Source organism: Lucilia cuprina, chromosome 6, assembly GCF_022045245.1.
Source record: "Lucilia cuprina isolate Lc7/37 chromosome 6, ASM2204524v1, whole genome shotgun sequence".
Classification (NCBI taxonomy): domain Eukaryota; kingdom Metazoa; phylum Arthropoda; class Insecta; order Diptera; family Calliphoridae; genus Lucilia; species Lucilia cuprina.
In genome coordinates, this window is record NC_060954.1 from 33,822,202 (window position 1) to 33,844,892 (window position 22,691).

Consider the following 22,691-nt stretch of genomic DNA (forward strand, 5'->3'; position numbering starts at 1 on the left):
TTTGGCATAAAAAATTTAGAACCTTTTTTTTCTATTATAAAGAGTGTAATGCTCAAAAATAGTATGTTGCGCAAATCGGTTATTACTTTACTTTATATTACTACAATTTGGGATCAAGTAAGACTTCATTTGACAAATATACATATGACTATATGTAAATAATAAAGATTTCAGTTTATAATAAGTTTATATACAGTTTACAAACAAATTAAGAATATGTTTGTTATACAATTGGAATACTGTTAATAGTGGTAATAAAAACCAGTTAAACAAAAACTAATTATTAAAATGCAATTGAATTCAATTCTAAACGAATGTGGGCTTTAAAACAATTTCATTTTGAGGGAGTTTTAGCAGTTATATTTTATGAATAGTATAAAAAATAATACTGTATGCAAAAATAACCCAGCAAAACATTGTGGGCAAAATAAAATGTTGAAACAATTGTGAACACATGTTGACAGCTGGCAAATGTAATTGTTTTTTTTTACAACAAGATAATTATGTCAAACTATTTTGTCATTATTATTTTATAGTTTATTAACTTTATCGTTTTCAATAAAAACATTTCTCATTGAGAGATTACAACATGTTGCTTTGTAATGTAGTAAATCGGTGTAGTAACGGCAATACTTCTCAATGAATATTGTTGACTTATACAATATAAATATATAATATTAAAGTAGGTGTCATGTGAAAAATTTAAATAGTTATTATTGTGACATATATCAAGGAACAAATTAAATGCCCATTAATTTTGATTTTTTTCTATAGAAATGAAATCTAGTTTTGTAAAATTATTTAAAATGATGAGCAAATTTTATTAACATTCAAGTTAAATATTTATAAAGTGTGTTTTATTATTGAAATTGTGCCAACATTTATTGTCTTGTATAATTCACATAATTTCTTGTTTATTTCTCATTACAACACTTATTATTTTAATTTTATTACAACCACTTAATCATTTCAATTATCACGGCTCAATATCAGCGAATGTAAACTTTGAGGAAACAAAAAAGAAGCAAAAGCTTAAGAATTCTTTGACTACAATTTTTAATCATGTCGAGATAATGTAATGAAGAATCGCTTTTAATGCAAACGTCTAACTGCAAATGACAGATAAACAGCATTTAGACAGAGTGAGAGAGATAGAGACGAACGGACGGAGAGTCATGCATACATATAATCTGTTACACATGCATATAACAGGTTTTATAATTATACCCTACGCCATAATCGAGAGTAGATTGTATTGTATTTTTCCAAATGTTGTAACATTGCAAAAATGACTTTACGATAAATATATATACTGCAATATATATATACATTAGGGTTATGATTTTTTGCAAGAACTTGTAGAGTATGAACAGATGTTACGGAATGTGATAATTTTTGATACACTTTTCTCTAAAAATAAGGTGTAGGGTATCAAAAGTTAGCACAAGCCTGATTTTTTCATTTCATATTAAAATAAATAATAATGAAATTAAAAACTATAAATTACATTTAAAATAAAATAAAAATTATTATAGATGTAAATAAATCTTCTGCATTAAACATATTTAATATTCAGACAAACACTTAGTTGGCTGGCAGGCAGACTGGCTTAAGAAACAGATGTGAAAATAAACTGACAACAACTTTAAGCATTTTACGAGTAGATTCTTATTTTTTTCTTGTTGCATCAAAACAATCATCATGCAACATGCTACAATGAAAAGATTTTTGTTCGTATCCAGCAGAAACTTTCGTTACTATGTAAGGGGTTAAGCTGTTAAAAGTTACTTACATAATTCCATTTCATGTCAATTTTTTACAAGTAATTAGAAAAATCATTCAAGGCAAAACGTGTACAGCTTTTATATCTTCACACAGTTGCTGACTAATGCATTTCAAAGTAATTATATAACATATTTTTAATAAGACATTATTAAAGTACTTCTATATAATAAGAACAATATTTATCAGTCATTGGAAAGTTTTTGCTGGGTATAATTTTTCTAGCAAAAAAAAAAAAAAAAAATAAACCACTTAAAATCTGAGTTTCAATACAAGTCTGGCGTCACATTAAAACTTCTTTCTAATGCGTGTGTTATTCTAAGGAAAACATACAAAAAATCATTGATTTCTTATTAGAAAATGTTTTCCATACGCAGGTTTTTGATGCAAAAATTTTCTATTGATTTGAAAATTGGTTCAGCTTGTCACGAACATGTTCGACATGTTTGTGAATTGGAGTAAATGAATGAGTATGCAGCTGATAATAACATTAAGTTTATTCATTACAATAAAATTAACACAGCAGGTGGAAAATTTGTTGATAATATTCCAAGTAAAAAATTAAGATATTAAACTACTTAGTTTTAGTGTCCAAAATAACTGAACTTAAAATTCTGTTAATATCATTTCCTGATTAAAACATGTCTAATTCATGTTTTCTGTAATAAATATCGTTAAAAATTATACCTTTATTATACCCTACACCACTTTAGTATATTGGGTTTGTGTTGATGTTTGTAACGCACATAATGTTGGTTATATACCCACCTTTAAGTATACCTTTTCGCTCAGAATCATTTTCTGAGTCGATTTAGAGGTCATTATTTCATCTAGCTCCCATACAGCTGAACACTTTCGAATAGGGCTTTTAATATCATAATTATGTTTAACATACTCGTATGTGAGCAAAAAGTTGCAAAACCAAGTTCTATACTAGCCTAGGGTCATTTGACCATAGCCCCTATAAAAAGCCCCATTTAAAATTTGACTTAAATGTCCACAGTTTTATTCAACAAAAAATGGCTTAAGTATATCTGAGGCAAGGTATAATTCAACTTAAATGTTTTATTATGAAAGCTTAATCACATTTTACTTTTTGTAACAGGTGTAGGGTATTATATGGCCGGCCTCACCCGACTATAATTTCTTACTTGTTGTAAACAATAAAAAAAAAAATAAATAATATTGCTTAGGAAATAATGCAACATATTATTCATTAATAACTTCGAAATAATTAGTTCAACTTTTAATTTGTGTACCCAACATAATAACTTAAATTAGTTCAACAATTTTTGTATTTCCCATGGCACAAAACTTCTACTTTAATAGTTTCGCATAATTATCTTTGAATGTTACTATGTACAAGTGATGTAAACATCCGGCGGAGATGAAAATTAAATTTATCTATAAACACAAAATCATAATTTATTGATTGATACCTTTTAAAGTGTTAATTGACGTACGTATAAGAATGTGGATGTTTACACAGATCTTCGTTATTGTTTTTTTCTTTTTTCAATCAGTCAGGGTATACCCTTCGATACAATACCATTTCCTTGACTATATAAAGTCTAGTCTATAGACTAGACAGAACTATCAGAACTATAGCCTATTTATGTACTGAATTATTTTCTATATAGTCTACTTAGTTACAGTCATATATCGTAGACTTTATTAAAGTTTGTAGTCTTGACTATTGACGAGTCTATAGCTAGACCTGGATCTATTTTATAATCTAGGCAATAGTAAACACTATATTAAAGTCTAAAGTATGGACTTTAGACTAGTCTCTTTTATGTACTACCTAGCAAAAACTTTAAATTTCAAGTAAGAGGTTAAAATGATTAAATATACTTACACAAAGGCATTTTAAATCACTTTTTGAACATATTGAAATCGTTAGACGCAAGTTGTTACATCAATCGCTTACAAGTAATTAGAAAATTCAGTCAATGTAAATTGTGTGAAAAAATATATTTAATCAGAAGCCGATTTATTATTTAGAAAGTATTTAAATAACACATTATTAAAGTACTTCTATGTAATAAGAATGATGTAGTAGCCATCGTAAGTGGTTACAACTGCAAGTCATTACAAAGTTATTGCTGAATATGTAAGGGGTTAAATAGCCATCGTAAGTGGTTACAACTGCAAGTCATTACTAAGTTATTGCTGGACATGTATGGGGTTAAAAAGTTTAAATTAACTTACACAATAAGTAATTAGAAAAATCAGTCACTTTAAATCCTGTGAAAAATCGCATACAGCTTGTATATCTTCACGCAGAAGATGACTTACCACAAACGCTTACAAGTAATTAGATGAAGTTGTCGTTGTAAATCGCTTTACAGGCAAAAAGATTAATGAATTGGAAAGTATTTATATAACACATTGTTAAAGAGATCTTATTAGACAATTTATTTTTAATCCAGACGATTTGTAGTAGTTATTGAAAAGTATGTTGTTAATCATTACTTGAAAATAATTACTTAGTTTAGTCTTGCTTATAGTTTAGTCTATATAACCTAAAGTCTGGGTAGGTGTTTAATCTGGGCTACAATCTAGTCTATGTCTAGTGTATTGTGTATTTTTATTCAGACATGTAGTCCAGTACATAGTTTAGATTATATTCTTGTCTAGTGTACTCCATATTCTGCAATATTGTCAAATATATATATGTATATATGTACTCTGGACTAAGCTTTAGACTTTACTTAGTATTAGACCTTAGACTAGCCATTAGTCTGACCTACAATCTACTTTTAAGGCTTCACTATTTCTTAGGAGTAAAATTTGATCCACATTCTGCAAAAAATCTATAACCTATACTAGATTGAATATTTTAAACTATAGTCTAGCCATTAGTGTAGAATATAGTCCAGTCTATATAGTCTATATATAGCAAGGATTATAGTATATTCTAAAATATCGATTATAAAATAGGTCATATTCTGGACTATAGTAAAATCTATAACCTAGGCTATATTTTAGTTTATATTAGTTTATAATCTTCAATATACTATTCTAGACTATAGTTTGTATTATAATCTGTGCTAAAATCTAGTATTTAGTAATATAAAAAAATATTCTTAATATATAAGAAAAAAAGATATTACAAGGTTTTCGTACCTACTATTTTTACAAAAAAGGGCGTTACGATTTTTTTTCGTAAATTCATGTTTAATGTATTATTTGGTTAGTTTTGATTACACATTTTATTTGATTGATCCTTAATGAACCTGGTTTCATGGAAACTTAAGTTGCATGAAAGAATTTAAAATTCGCTTGGCTATATTTGTAGATTCCTTTTTTTTGCTCTCCATCAAAATCATTACAAATGATCATTTAATTGCTTCATTATGCTGGAAAGCATTTCAAACAAAAAAGGCTACAGATGATTGACTATTATGATAGGAAAATGAAAATATAGGAATTTGCTTCCTAAAGAATGACAAAAATAAAGTTGTAAAAAAGCAAGTAGTAAAATTCAAACGTCTTATGTTTATCATGAATAGCCTCTAGATATTAGTTGCACATATTCGTGCAACTGTGTTTATTTTGACTTGAACTACTGGCATTCACGTTGAAAAATACTTTTACTTCATAGATTTATAAAAATGAACTTTTGTTAGTTTAAAAATGTTATTTCTGTCATTAAGAGAAAATAAAAAAACAATTTAAGCCAATAATTTCAATCCATTTTTGGTTTATTTGTAGTTTAGATTTTAATTTACTTTGCTTTATTATTTGCATACATACACAAATTTTAATGTTTTGTTAGTTAGTTACTCTTACCAAAACCATGGGTATTCAATGCCGTTAGCATTATAATCAATCATGTAAATTTTTTTATACACTTTTCCTCAATATGTTATGACTTTTGTCCATTACGTGTTTAATTTGCAATTTTACAATATTTTCCGCTTTTTTCCATTTTATCTGGAATTGTATTATTTAGGCGTTATTTGTCAAGTATTGGAAAAAATAAACAACTGTATTTTAGCATTTAGTGGGATTTTACAGCTGCCACCACAATAACAACATAACTTAGATGTTTTACTATTAAATGCTTTCATTTCGGTCAACCCATCTACACCAACTACATGCTCTTTACTTACCACCGATACTTGAAAATACCTCTATTTAGTGAATGTTAGTGTTTAGTCAATGTTGCCTTGAAAATTAAAAGTGGGTCGCTTGGTCGTCTCCTCTTATTTATTGGTTAGAGCCAGCCAATCGCCAAGTCAGTTCTATCTCAGTTATCGCTTATTTATTTTACAGTTTTCAATTATTTTCGAAAAAAATGAAAGAGATTACAATTTAAATAGTAATAAATCGCCCAACGATTTGTTATGACTTTGACTAAATTTAAAAAACCAATTTAAGTTTGGTTCATATTTGTATTTAGTGTGAATATTAGTTCGCTTGGCAGTTTTTATATACACTAATGAACTGCTCAATTTTTAACAGTTATTGAAATTAATGTGGAAATATTAACTCTTTTTAAAGCTTTCAAAAGAAAGCAGATAATAATTGTAAAATAACAGAAATTCTTTTGACTTTTGATATGGTATTGCTTAAAAGAAATAAGTGGATTGAATAACTTTAAATATTTTTTAAATGGACTGTACTTAAATAATGCAAATAAAATTTGTGTGATTAATTCACAGAATATTATAAATATTAACTACATTGACACACTAAACGTAATTGTAAACTGCACTTTACGAAGAAAACTATTGTTGTTTTGTGCAGGCCTTTATTCTACACTGACGGTTCATGATTAAAAAATATACTGACTTTGCTTCATTTTCCGACAATATTGATATCAATATCTAAATCAGATTGCCTAATACTTACAAGCACTGTTTTTCATAAGATCGTGAGAAGAATCAGAGAATTTAATCACAATGAATAGTCTTGCATCTATTTCTCAATTTCATCGTAATAAAATCGAAGGTTGTCCAAACGATACTTTATCGTGTAGATGTGAGATCAGGGTATGCGAGAAATTAAATTTACGAGAAGACATCTTGGTATAAGATACTTTTATTTTCTGTATTTTATTAAAATTTCTTATTGGTTCTTTTGGGAGTCACATGATTTATAAGATCGCTCAAATTAGAGAGATAATATATTAACGATATTTTCGAGCGATACGTCGAGCAACCTGTGTTATAACCCATTAAGATATGGAGTGAGCATGAGAGATAGGGTCCGCGCCCCTTGGGGGGGGGGTGTTGATAAAGGGACATTTCGCACCCCAAAACCAATAATATTTCATTCAAAATATAAAAATGAGGGAAAAGGAAAAATGAAAATAAGTAAGAAAGTAAATTTCGTATTGGCATCTTTCTTAAGTTTTTATCAATAGTGACAAGAATCCGTTATAATTAAATACGGAATATTAAATCAGATCGTAATCACAAGAAATCATTAAAATTGTTTGTATAGTTTAAACATAAACCTTCTTGATTAATTCTGAAATAATCAAATCACAGCAATCACTTATATGCTAAATAGAATATGTATCTCAAAATCAAATTAATGATCATTCTTTACAACCTTTGAATAATTATAATTAATTTACTAGCATATCCTGGGTGCTTCGCTACCCCAAATTACATACAAAATTTTGTTTACTTTTATAGAAAATTAAAATTGAATAAAATTATTTTAATGTTTTAGTTTTATACGTACAATATCACGTGAATATTATATTCGCATTCAGTAAGGAACTTGTATTTTCAGTTTCATTCATTTAGCTTCCACATTATAGAAAATTTCGAAAGTAATATTTAAAGAAAAGTACTATAAAATACCTCTAATAGATTTAATCAAAAATTTTATGTTTCTGTGTTCAATATTATATACAATTCAAAAACTATAATTTGATGAATGAAAAAGTACCAAAAGTACCTATCAGTAGATTCTTATTCACTAAGGTCCCTACATTTTAAATTTTATTTTCAATAACTATGTTCAATATCATAAAATTATTAAAAAAAACATCGGAAAACCGAAAAAGTTCAAAAATCTCTCTCAATAAATTCTCATTTAATAACTGTGTTTGTTCCGGTTAACCATTATAAAAACGTACCATTTGAAGAATAGAAAAGTACCAAATAGTCCCCGCTTACAGAATGTTATTCAGTTAAGACCATATATGTTAAAATTAATGTTCCTAGGTTAAATATTTTAGAAAATTAAAAAAGTACAATTTATGAAATAAAATGTACTAAAAAGTTGTATCTTAAAGAATCTTATTCAATGAGGAATGTGTATGTTTAATAATCATGTGTTTTGAGTTCATATTAAAGAACATACAAAGAGTATCATTTAAAGGAAGAAAAAGTACCAAAAATGGAATAAATTTTATTTAAGTAGATTATTTTACTTAGTAGAAATATACTTTTTCGAGAATTAAGTTTACAAAATGTTCCGTATTTAAATATATATCACAGATAAAACTCAAACGCATCAAATCTGCATTCATTTGTTCCAGAAAAATAGTGCTTTCAAAAAGTACCAAACAATTTACTTGAATTTGGTCCTACTTAGTACTCGAATTCCAAAATAATAATAATAATATACCAACAGCTTATTTTATGTGAGTAAATAAACTACTTTTTCATATTTTATAAAAAAAAGGCCCAATGAGTTTGAATAAAATTAAATTATCCGTTTTTTACTTTTTGGTACTGAAATAGCAAACATTTTATTTCAATAAATATTACAGAGTTAGTCCGCAATTTATTAGGAATAATTCAATAAACTGAAAAAGTTTTCTTAATGTGCTAAAAAAGTACTATAAATGCAGTTTTCTCCCTTTTACACCCAAAAAGGACTGAATTTTAAAAAAGTACGAAACAGGTGTCTCATAATTTTGAGAGATGTATCTAAAATATTTAGAAAAAATTTATTATGTTAATTAGTTCAAAAGTTATAAAGGGCCAAAAAAGGTACCAAAATCACTTTTGTTACACATTTTACCCCTTAAAAGTACGAATTTCAAAAAAGTACCAGACACCCATCTGCCCATTTTAAGAGTAGATACAGGTGCATTTAAAATTTTGCTGGTATCATTACTATTGTGTAAGATAATTAAGCAAACCTGTTTTACCCGTTTTTTCCCCTTTTAACCCGTAAATGTGCAAATTTCCAAAAACCCCTCCTTAGTGGATCTACATAACCAAAAACACATCAACTCTCAAAATTTCATGATTTTAGGTTCAGCCGTTTGGGCTGTGCGATGATGAATCAGTCAGTCAGTAACGCTACTCTTTTATATATATTGATTTCTAATTTAAAACTTGTCAAAAAGGAGAAAAACAAAACAATTTAATGCGATAAAAATCTTAAACATTTCTCGGGTTTCCACAAACACATTAATTTAGTAGGTGAATTGAGTTAAGATCTTTTTGAAGCAACATAATGTTATTGTTGTATTATTCCTTTTGTTAACTATGAATACAAACTGAGCTGTACATCATGTGGCAGTAGCAACTGTAACAATTGTTACAATAATAATAATAAAATAATCATTATCATCATCTAACAGCAACAAAAAAAAAAACACTAAAATAAAAATACAAAGCATTATTAAGATCGCGTGTTAAGAAATGATGCATACTTTTATTGTATTTGACTTTTTCTATCAGGAATCTTGGCATGATACAGAATGTTACAGAAGACATTCATGTATGTACTTGAAATACCTTGATTGCATTATATTTTTTGTTAGTAAGAATTTGTATATGTATTTATTGCAATCCCTGCTTTTCAAAGATACAGTTCCATATTATCACTTATATAAACTGATAATACAATAAATTGATGCAAGATAGATTTCAAATGCAGAGTCAGACTCTGACGAGTAAAACAACTTATTTTTAAAATATAAAGTTTAATTTAATACAAACTATTTCATTCAGAGAAGCTAGGGTGAAGATAGATTACACAGTTGTTTACCTGGGACGAATAAAGTATCCCATTGCATCCATTTAAAATAAAAAATAAAACTTCAAGTCAGCAAGTTTTAAGATATATGGAGGAGACATATATTGACTTTACAAAATCTGCTGGAATCTGCCTTGAAAATTGTATGGTTTTGTACTTTACTACATTGTACTTGTTGTAGCAACAAGTTGTAACTTTTTTAAAGTATTTCAGAATAAAAATGTATTGTTTTTTGTTAATGTTAGTTTTATTTTTCAGGTAATAAGCCGGAAGTTTAAAATGAAATAAAAGATGATTTTATTATTGTCTTCGTCTACGAATAGACAACAATAAAAAACATGACGAGTGTTACAATTACAATGATGTATACAGTTTTTCTTTTAGTTTATTCATGTGTTTAAAAAGTTCTATTATAATACTACTATGAAATTTAGGTTCTTGATGTTGAAAACTTTTTTTCTTCTCAAATACACGCTACTCGAGTTTGCAACAATACCAAAAATCTCAATTAATAAATTTTGCATAATCTTGGATTTTTCTCTTATTTACATTAAATGTCAGAGAAAGTCTTAAATTAACAATGAAAACAATTTTTTTTGATTTGAATTAAAAGCAAAAAAGAACAAAATAATTTGAGAATAATAATTTTCCATTAAGTACCACTCCTCGAAGACAATAAAAATCAAGAAAAAGTTAATTCAAAACCTCAACCAATATTCTGTAGACAACTTCTGTATACAAAGTGATACTTAAAATTATAATAAATGTGTCAACCAACCGTACGAACAGACGACGAAGAAACTAGAAGTTTGAAACTAAATTTAAAAACAACCAATAACTAACTAAGCAACGTAGAAAATTTAATTCAAAGCAGTGTGTTAAAGGAATTAAATAGTGGGTTTGAATGTGGTATTTTAACAGGCATAGAAAATTGAAATGGTATTCAATATCTCCAAAAAGTACTTTTCATTTCAAAGTTTTTTTTGAGACGTCTTAAAACTTGTCTTTTTACTAGCGTATGAACTAACACATTGACGGGTCAATAGATAAAATATGGACTAGTCTAGGGTCTATTCCATGGATTAGTCTATTAACCAGTCTTTGAACAGATCTATTAACTAATAAAATCAATGTGTAATTGAGCAGTAATCAAATACAATTACATGCAATTTTAATCGACTTAAAACTTACAATTATTTGTAAGTTTTAATTAACCCACCAATTACAATTATTTGTAATTGTATTAAAGTTTTGACAAAAACAATTACTTGTAATTGAAACTTAAATATCACTTATAACAAATAACATATAATTATAAAGAACAAAATTCTCAATTACAAATAATCGTTATTGACAAAATTTCAATTACAATTAAAAGTAATTGTAATTGATAATGCTTAAATTACAATTATATTTTAAGTAATGAAAAGAGAATTAACAGAATACTCTGCCAGAGATAAGTTTTGCATCATGTACATATGTACCATCATAAACCGGGAATAATCGAGAATGAGAAAGTAAATCTGACGACGTAAAAAAGGAAGTCAATCTGACTAGATCTGAAATATGAATATGGAAGAATGGACTGATGAATATAACACAAAGATGACAGACCTTTACTGTTTGAGTGGTTCTAATACGCTCGTTGAATGTTTGTAAGATACTAATGAGTGTTTTTAATGCATATTTTGTTAAACTAATAAATTAGTTAGTTAGTTAGTTAGTTAGTTTGAAAGGAGGATTAATATACATCAAATCCGAAGAAATACACCTAGGCATCTATCGGGTCTATTGTGCGCTCATTAATCAGTGTATCAGGTGGGAAGCGAATCCACCGCCTCCAGACTACCAAACTAGAACACTAACCTACCGGAGGCCACAAAATCTAAACCTAAACCAGTACACATGCGTAAGTGATTAACATATTTTATTCCTCAAATAAGGACTTCTGGAACCTTTAAATAAGGGGTGTTTCTCTTCTTATCTTTACACATATGTAAAAATGTATATAGATTACATGAATCATACAACTAGCAGATTGAAATATGCAAATGATGAAATTAAACATAGAAACATGTTCAAGTAATTTGAAAATTGGGAATTCACGATATCTTTATATATCAAAATCGTATTTAATGTTCCATGGATATAAGGTTTATAAAAATTGTGGTTTATGTGTATTTCTATGCTGTATACATCCTCCTTAACTTAATTAATACTTTAAATTACCAAAAAAACAATATGAAGTTTTGATTTGATTGTATCTGCTCATATATATTTGCCCAATACACAATCGATGTCTTATAGTTGTAGCGTTGTATGACATAAACATTTTTGAAACAAAAACAAATCAATTATAAAAAAATTACCACATACTACGATACAACCGTACAATACCGATTGTGAATTGGACAATTCTTTCGTACCAAATGTTTTATAATTTCTCCGTAAACATTTTAGAGCTGTGAACTAAGAGTATAGATTATATACTTTTCCAATTCTGTTAAAAAAGAAGAAAAAAATGGTTCATATCAATAGTTATTAATTATTTAGTTTATCACCTGCTTAACCAAGCAACACCAAAGGCTACATACAATCTACAGTTGTGCCATGTCTCAGTTAATAATGGCAATGACACTTTTTTATTGTTGTTGTTCTTAATTCCACACTATTCTGTGGCTTGTTGGATAGTTGGACGGACGGGTGACAACATGTTTTCCATGTGGATTCATTTAAAACAAACAATATTGTTAGAAAACTTTATGTTTCTTATTCAAACGACTGTGAAGAGTTTTAGTAGTTGGAAAATATCTATGGAACAAAACAAGAAGCAGCGAAGACTTAAATGGACAATAAATTTAACAATTTCATTTGATTTTCTTTAACACTTTTCTTTGATTTTTTTGTTGTACGTGTGTATTTTTTCTACAATTCTAATACGAGTTTTTTGCTTGATGCTGTTTGATAAAGAAACGACAAAGGAAAAGAAAAAAACTTTCCAGTTCATAAAGTGTTTGACAATTTAATATTTACTAGATGTTGCTGTTGTCTGGTTGTTTCTTATTGTTATGAAAATTTCAATAAATTTATTCAAATAAGTAAATTAGAAATTTCATGCTTTTCTACTACACATGCACTGTGCACAGTGCAACTATACATTAAAAAAAATCCATTTGTATGGATTTTTCTCAAAAGAATTTTATAATTGTATTGTTTTTATTAGAATGTCGAGTATAAATTATGACCGTGGGTTGACATACTTATCATACGCTGTTAGCGGCTTTTCTAATAAATTTCAAATTTTATTATATGAATCATGTCAGTTTTATTTCGATTACAAACAAGATAAATAATAATTCAAGATTCATTAAAATAGTAGAATTGTCATCAAACAAACCAATAAACAATAGAGGGGACAACTTGCAACAATGTTTTAGTTTATTAGCTTGTTTCACAAGATATTACGACATAAAGTAAATTATGTAGTTACATTGGCTGCATTAGAGTTAAATTAAAGTTTAATTTGAGTATTAGTATAATGATTACATTAAGATTACAGGATTAATTTATAGTCGTTTATTAAAATGAAAGCTTTCAGATTTTTGACATTGATGTTGAATAAATAGACTTGTACAGATATTTTTTGCAATATTTGTCAATTATTAGTTTGAAAATATGATGTACATTTATTTCTTCATATCCGATGAAATGCTCCTAAGCATCTTTCACACTGGGACATTTAGACATTATGTAATTTTATGCAAATAACGATTTAAAGTTACTAGTTTGGTTAGGTTAATAGCAGACTTATATAATAGTCCACTTTCGGATCTTTTTTTGTTTGTTTTCCATGAAAATTATTTTGTAAACACAAAAAACACGATATTCAGAAACTCAGTTTTCTGGGCATAATTTGAGAATTTGAGAATTTTCAATCAGTGTTCGTGAGGGTTGTTCTGGGTCTTCAATGTAGAAACCCTGACAACCCACCTTCCTCTGCCCCACAGTTTAGATCCACTCGTGTAACAACGGATTTGCTGTAATATTTCGCTTGGCTATGGAATTTTTGGGCAATTCCGATATTTGTGTATAGCCACCCACATAAATTTAATAGTCGTTCGGTTGTAAGTGCCTCCTCATATCTTATATGTATATGTTTCAATTTATCTAGTAATGCTTTCACAGCCTTGGTTGACCATCACTTATACCTAAACAGCATGAACCTATTGATCTTCTGCCTAGCGCCCAGCTGTGATATGCCTTGTTGACGCTATTCAGAAAAAAGGGTTTAAAAGATACTAAGATAACCTTAGTGGTCTTCGGTAAGTTAGTGGTTAGTGTTCTAGTCTGGTAGACCGAAGGTGGTGGGTTCGATTTCCACTTAAAAATGTTTCGCTTTCTTGCATAACAGCATTCTTAAGAAGCTTTTAATTAAACAGTAAAGGAGATTAAATTCCCCCATCTGGTAAACCTTTTTCCGATAGTTATATCTCGCATCTCGCAGAAAACATGTCTTAAACCGATTATAAATCGGGGAAAGGTGGTTAGGCACATTTGAAACCAGTATTTTTTTCGAATCACTTCGAGCAAAAATTAACCCTATTAACCCATGACGTATGTAAATTTACTTTACTTACTTGATTGCTTACCGTATAAGTGAAATTGTTACTGGTTGATTTAGTATTTCAACAGATACAGATATCGAATTAAAAGTGCTAAATATTGACAAGAAAATATAAACATATGTATGTTTGTCTACTTGTTATTTTTCAATGATTTCATTTAATAAGTAGAAAATAGTAAAACTGACAGAAAATATATTTTCATTATTATAGCTACAAAGTGGTTTTTAACTACTATTATATAATTAAAAATAGCTACTTCATGAATATATTGAACGTATTATTTTTAAAACGTATTTTTTTTAAAGTAAGAATGCAAGAAAATTGTTCTAACAAAATAAATTAAATGCATTGTGAAAGTGGCACACCTTCTAATAACTGCAACTGCAAACATAAAATTGCTGTAATATACAGTAGTTCATGAAAAATATTGAGCAAAATTTAATTTTAACTTTAACTTTTTTATATTTTCCTATAGAGTGGGCAGTTTAGAACAAAACAAATAATTTAAATGCCTACTGCCAACGCTGATCCATAGACACCTAGTTTCGAAATGCAACAAAATATATTTAAAATCACTAATTTTGTTTCACACTGTTGATCAGCGTTGGCATAGTATCCTGTAGTAAAGTTTCTATTTCTATTTGCCACTTTACATATTACATATTTTCTAGCATTAAGTTGATTAATTGTCATTTTACAGTCACTTAGTAATCTACAGAGTAGGTACTTTGACAATTTTTGTATTTCTCTTTAAGTTATTTTTCTCTTCAAAAATAATCTTTTGCAAAAATATCTTTAAATTTTTATTTAATTATTTCTTATTATACAATAGTTTTATTGGTCAAGAAGGGATTGTCAGACAGATCTACCGGGTATTATTCCTACGCATTGTTGCTGTTGTTATTGTGCAAAAAGAAGGTGGAAAGAAACATCAAATGCTCGTGTTTAAAAACTATTAGTGTTGATTTATGAAGTTGTGCTAAAATGCTTCTTTAACTTAATAAGCTGCTTTTGCTGCTGAAGTTGTTGTAGTTGTTACTGTGGAAAATTTAAGACAACAGAAAAAATAACAATGCCAAGAGCAATTTTTTTTCTTTTTGAAATTTGTAATATTGTTTTATTAGCAAAAACTACAATGAATAAGTACTTAAGAGTAAGTACTAGTACTAAAACAATAATTTATTGTATTAATACTTTATCTCTAGACAAAATTTTAATTGAATTTCTTAAAATTGCAAATTGTGTAAAAAAATAAAAAAAGTTTATCCAAAAAGAGAATAAAATACAAAAATAACAAATTTGTATTATAGAAACCATTACCGACCGTGACTTAATCAAAATTGACTTTGCCATTGTTGTTCTTTTTTCTCTCTTTAGTTTCGATTTTAGTTTTAGTTTAAGTTTTATTATTATTAAAGGTACTCACTTCCAATTTCTGATACTGATTGTTGTTGATTGTAGCCTGAATACTGCCACATAAACATAAATTGTTGCAGTAGCAGACGAGGCAACAACAAAAGGCATGATGTTGCAAGAAGAAAAAAAATTGGCCAGTATTTCAGTTTTATTTCTGTTTCTTGTTGATTTTTAATGCAGCAGCGTGGTTTAGTACTAGCAAGTAGTTGAAACTACATTTTAGCGAAAACAACAAAAAAGTGGACTAAAATTGGTTAAAGTTGCAAGAAAAAAAAGTAAAAACTTCAAAAGCTCACGATTCAATATCGATCGATTACTTCCGTATTTAATGCTTTTGGCTTTATAAGTATTTTTGTCTTCAAAGTCTACTGTTTTTTGTGTTCTTGTTTTTTTTTGTTACGTTATATAGAACAGATTATCTCGAAAAGTTTGCAACGGAAAAATAAAAAAAAAAATTAAATACATTTGCTTAGTTAAAATAATGCAATTGTTTGTAAATATTATGTACATAATAGATAATTACACACCCTACATTTTTAATGATTATTTGAATCAAAATTTACTGTAGTTTATGTAATTTAAAACCTTTTCAAAAAAAAAAAAAAAAATGCTGTTCTTTTATTAGTGAACGGGTAAAAACTGTTTTATGGTACTTTATTGGACTTCATGTTTCTTTCAAACCTGTCAATATGGAAGTAAGTTTAAAATTATATTCGTACCTTATTAAAAAAACCGGGCATAAATTTCGTACTTTTAGGAAATTCGGATACAAATATTATTCGAATATTCAATAATACGAATTAAAGTTATTTTTGATATTTTTTGGAAAATATATTATTTCCTAAAAAATGGAAAAAAGGGCTCCCACTATCACTATTCGGCAGAAGAGTTAACAACGGTATTAAAAATAATATAAACAAACCAATTAACAAAACAACAAACAACTAAATGTTTAACAAAATTAACAAATTAATAAACGTTATTTTTAATACTTATATACCAATGACAGTTTATTTTTAGATAACTCTTTCTCTTTTTTTATCCTTCCTTAATAGAAAATTTTGAGTATCATCCTCTTAATTAATAAGTTTCTCGTAAATTATTATTCATAAGGTACTGATAGTTCATATATATATATATGTAGTTTGAAATCAATGAATATTGTCCAATATTGATAATCTTGACTAATAATTATTTCAAGTGCTTTGCTTATATTTTGAAAAAATTGATCTTGGTATTTTAAAATCTTGAGTGTTAAATTTCTGATCGTAACTGGCCAACATTTGCGTTTAAAAATTACATATATCTTGAGTATTGAATTACTTCTCGTAACTGGTCAAAATTTGCATTTAAGAGTTATATATACATTTACATTAAATATATACTCCTGGCAGCATCGCCAATTGTTGGGATCCTTTTTTGGGACAAGATGAAGTGCTGAAGAAACAGAAGAGTTTGATGGTCTGCAAATTCCAGCTTTGACTAAAAATTCAAATTCCGTCTTAGCTACTTTATATTTTAAGGGATCTAATCTTCAAAGCTTCAATTCAATCTATGAACCGTTAAATGTTTCACAGGTTTAGTGTAATCTGGTTCCGCAGTTAATGAGGGAAACTGTTTTAATAATTGAGTGTATTTATTATCATTGGCAAATAATTTAGGTAATGATATATTACATGTGGATGATATTGCATTTACTTTTAAAATCGTGAGGGAATCTAATAATCTTTTGTGTTTTACATCTATTAAAAGACCGTATTTACTAAGAAAATCTGCACCGATTATAGGTTTCGAAATGTTAGCAATAAGAAATATAAATGGAAATTCTCGCCGTAAGCCTAAATCAATAGTGAGAAGTTTTTTTCCATACGTAGAAATATTAGAGCCGTTAGCCGCGGTTAAGTAAAACAATGTCTGATAATTTGTTACTATTTTGGAATTTAGTGGAAGGTAAAACTGAAACTTCTGCTCCACTATCTATTAGAAAATTTAATTTATTGATCTTATCAAAAACAAAAAGGCGACGAGACATTGAGTTTACATCACCATTGTTTGTCGCCTACACATAGAGAAGTTTTTGGTATAGTTTTGTTCTTTCACTCATACTTTTAAACGATTCTGAAAGACTGAATCTAGAAATTAGGATTAAATTTTTTTTTTTGATTGAATTAGAAGCCATAAAAGAGGAACATTCTAAAACCATAAATAGTATATATATATATATATATATATATATATATATATATATATATATATATATATATATATATATTATATATATAATTATATAATATATATATATATATATATATATATATATATATATATATATATATATATATATAAATATATATATATATATTAATATATATATATATATATATATATATATATATATACATAATATTAATATATATATATATATATATATATATATATATAATATATATATATAATATAATTATATATATATATAATATATATATATATATATATATATATATATATATATAAATATATTGTCCGTCTGTCGATTGAAATCACGAGAGGGACCACTCGGTCCCTCTCGTGATGAATATGGGTCTACGTTATTACATAGCCCCCACACAAGTGGCACCGAAAAACAGTTTTAACAATCACAACTAGTTTAAAAATACTAGTATAACGACGAAAATCCACATAACTAAGTCTTATGCGAACGCAAATCTCTTAACCAAATTTTTATAAGAGAAAGTTTCGAATTTTGCGAGGATCGGTCAATAATTACCCCTTCAGAAGACGAAATAACTTTATTCTATAACTATACAAAACTTCTGAAAATAGTAAAACAGTCAATGAATCCGAAAAATGCAGAAGACAAACACACATTAAAACAGCTTTTCGCATGTACAGTCGGTTGCTAGGGTAACCCTAAGTTTTTGGAACTGCACTTTGTTCTTCAAATGACACTTTCTTAATTTTCTATAATTTGTAATACAAATGTTTGTTTAATTTAACTCCGATCTGAATAAGAAAGTACCCCAAAACTGTCTGTTGAGGTAGAGTGACATAATAACACTTTAAATAGCGATTAAGAGACGACTGAAATTTCACAACTTATAGTCAATGTATCCAACACGTTGTCGTTATATAAATACGTTAATATCTCGACTTATGTATATCAATTTTAAATGGGATGTTTTGTGGTTTTGTAACTGCCTTTTATGTACTGATTGACTGGGATGTATAATATTGAGTAGTATGTAACTATTTGGATTGTTAATGATGTTGTTACGAATGTCTTTGGCGCATGCAGCACGTTTATGTTTAAAATGTAAATTGTAACGATCAATAAAGTACCAATGCAACGATCAACATAATATATGATTATCTGTCTGTTCTTTTAACCTATTATAACTATAAGTACTTATCTTTTTAACTTTCTCGCTATAGGTATGAAATGATCAGTCACAAGTGATTACTAACATAATTGAGAGATTGAGTTTTTTTCGTACCTAAATATTAATATTTAAGTTAACTACAGTTCTTATTAATGGCAATAGAATATGATCCTCTCTGTTATGCTATCTAAATAATTTACATATAAAAATGAAAAGTAAGCAATAAATCATGATATTTTCTAAAACTTTTTTAAACTTACTGAAAAATAAATACTTATGCATTAACATGTAACAATCTAATCCTATAACTCCATTTATAGAAATAAGATTTTCTCTAAATTATCTGCTGCGTAAGATCTTTTATTTGTTTTGCTTTGAAAGTTTTGCAAACAGCTTTCGCTCTAGCCACTTTCATACAGCATTACTCAATACACACATACACATTCGCAAGATATAAATCGAGTGTTAAAGTAACATGTATCCGGCCACATAATAATCAGTATCATATTATCAGTCCCATGTGTTTTTATTATTTACTTTTAAGTTATCCATCCATTTCAACCAAAGATTCTTTTTAATTCTGTTAAGTATGTTTAATGTGTGCCATGCGTTTCTTATGAAATCTCTAAGAGTAGAACGAAATTGATTTCTGCATTGATGGAATTGGTAATGTATTTCAAGTTCAGTTGTATTTTTTGCCATTTTTGTCACTTTTTTTGTTTTGAACAGGAACAAAAACAAAAACCCCATAAGCTCAATCATCTTTTTTGTATCTATACACCTTTGTTTAACGATGGGTTCTAAAGAAATCTACTTAATGCTGTGTATCATAAAAAATATTTTTTTTGAGCTTCTGTTTACATTCTATTGTTTTTTTTTTTTTTTGTGAAATGAAAAGCGGCATGCAACTCTAATGCATCGCTATTGTGTTAAATTATAAATACTGGATTATTCGATTATTCATTTTAATCGGTTAAATCATTATTTTAAGTTAATGAAAACCATAAAAAGTGGCCTGTTTCTCTTGAAAGCAACAAGTAAATACGAAAACTCTGATGAGAAAACATAACAATATATTTCAAAAGTTACATATTCAAAAACATATATGATGTATATGATTATCAAATAATAATCGGTTAACCGATAGCATTCTCTTCTAGATATCTCTATATATTTAATAACAATGTAATCTTTTCGTTTTCAATACATTTTTGTCATTTTCCATTTTATTTTCTAAATATTTATTCATTCTTTTCCCCATTGTAGTAATTTTCTATTCACCGTTAGCTACTTTTTTTCAATAATATCTTGTAATGTATGGATTGGTTTTTTATCACTTTCTGTTGAGAGAAATTTTTACAGTTTTTATTTGGCTTTTATTTTCATTTTTTTTCATTTTGTGTTGCTGGTTTTAAAAATGTAATAAAATAATAATAAAATATTTTTGTAACCTTAGTTCATTAGTTACATATATTCTTAAAATGAATGTGGATACATAACGTATCTATGTCAGTTTGAAATTCCATTGAATCTCTGCATTAATTAATGCTTAAAATGTCATTTAAAAACTATAAAATGTGTTATCTTACAATTATTATAATAGAATGTGATTTATCTAATGATCGTCATTTTGTTGTTACGATTATGTCTTTTTTATAGAAAAATAATTTTATTTGGATTTTAAGTTAGGTTACGTAAAAGGTAACTCTCATTCTTTAATAATAAGTGTTTATAAAAAAGGAAAATAGTTTCCCTCTCTAATTTCATTGATCATGTTGTTCCTGCGGTCGCCATGAGAACCAGTCGATATAGTCTAATAAAACTGATCATATTTACTAGTAACACTTCTCTGAGACAGTCTAGATCATGGAAAAGATAGAGTAGTATGTGACCTTGTCCTCACAAGCAGTCAAATAGAAGATGTTGCACCGACTCCTCATCTTCGTCATTCAAACAACTTATACAGTAGCTATAACGTGGGTAGCCAGGTATACATTCCGACATATGTCCTAATCGAGTTTTTACTAAGAGATAAGAGAGTCCTAGTTCTATTCTTTGTTAGAGTTGGCCAGAGGTGTCACGATATTCTACAAGTGGTGATAGTTAACCACCTGAGTTCCGACTCACTCAAAATCCACTCATCTATCAATTTTTATAATTTCTCCTGGGTATTGTGCAAGAGTTAAGTCTCGGCACTATCCTTGAATCGCGCAATCATAAGATACGTCATTTCCTCCAATGCCGTCATGTCCTAGAACCAATATCAACTCAACGTGATAGTGTTGATAGTTGATTAAAACAATTGCGAAGATATTTCGAATTAATAACGTTGGAGTTATGCCTTGATTCTGTTCAAGCATATGTGTATAGTCGAATTCAGTTCCCGGTTTGTTCTCGTAGCTGTGTCGATGGCATATAACTTTACCTTAAAGACCGTGCAGCAGAAGATCAAGTCTTTTGGAGAAATTTTTCGATCCCGTCCTTTTTCTGGGGTTAAACCTTCAGTGTAGATTATTCGCGTCCCAATCATTCCTTGTCTTAAGTGACCAATTCAAATTCAATATAAGTGGTATGTAGTCCGTTTCTTGCGCAATAATTCACGTTCCCATCAGTTGTAGAATAAAGTCGTGACCAATACGATCATGCTTCAGCCCGTTCGTTTGTTTGACTCTCAGAGCAGATTTAGCAGAAATGCATTTTATGAATATATCAAGGGGAGTTTTATTTAGCATCGTCTCTAGACTGGCCTGAGGTGGAGCTCATAGAGTCAGTGATTGCAGGAGCTGCATATCTTTGTACCTTGTTTGGAATAGTGAGTCTTAATATCCACAGTTTTCCAGCAAACAAGAGCTCCGTAAGTCGAAATAGGCTCATGAACGCAGTGTACATTCAGTGTACAATGTATTGCCAGGATTTTAGTATCACTTATAATAAGATATTTTTATTAAAATAGCAGCATATTGCCTTTTAAATTATAAAAATAATTTACCAATTCATAATCAGTGTTGTACTGTTGTATGTTGTAATTTGTTTATTACTACATATAACAAATTATGACATATAACTATACAACGTTACAATGGCGATTGAGAATTGAACAAATCTTCATAGCAAATATCTAATGGAATGATTTATCTTGAAATTAGATTGAAATATGTACATTTTTACATGAATTTTCAATTTATAAAATAGACTTCTGTAACAAATTAGCAGATAATAATTATTACTGTTTACTTAATGTTATTAAAATATTATAAAATTTTAAAATTTATTCATTTTTAAGTCAACTAATTGTGCCTTTTTATGGTTAACAGAAATCTGTGTTTTTTTCATTACAAAATATAATTGAAAAAACCTATTAAATAAAACATGAATCTATTGTAGGAACTATGTTAGTTTCTAATATATTCGTTGGATAAATTAATTGAAACAACAACAGAAAAAACAATATTTTAACAATTAGTGGCAAAAACATAATATACAAGCATCTCAGGTGAACAAAGTGACAATGGAACCACATCTTACGTTG

General features: G+C 27.9%; 1 protein-coding gene across 3 annotated transcripts in view; it reads left to right on the forward strand.

The window, feature by feature from the left end:
* LOC111675381 (protein prickle) overlaps positions 1–22,691 on the forward strand; it is a 199,586-nt gene that overhangs the window by 117,416 nt on the left and 59,479 nt on the right. The window lies entirely within an intron of this gene.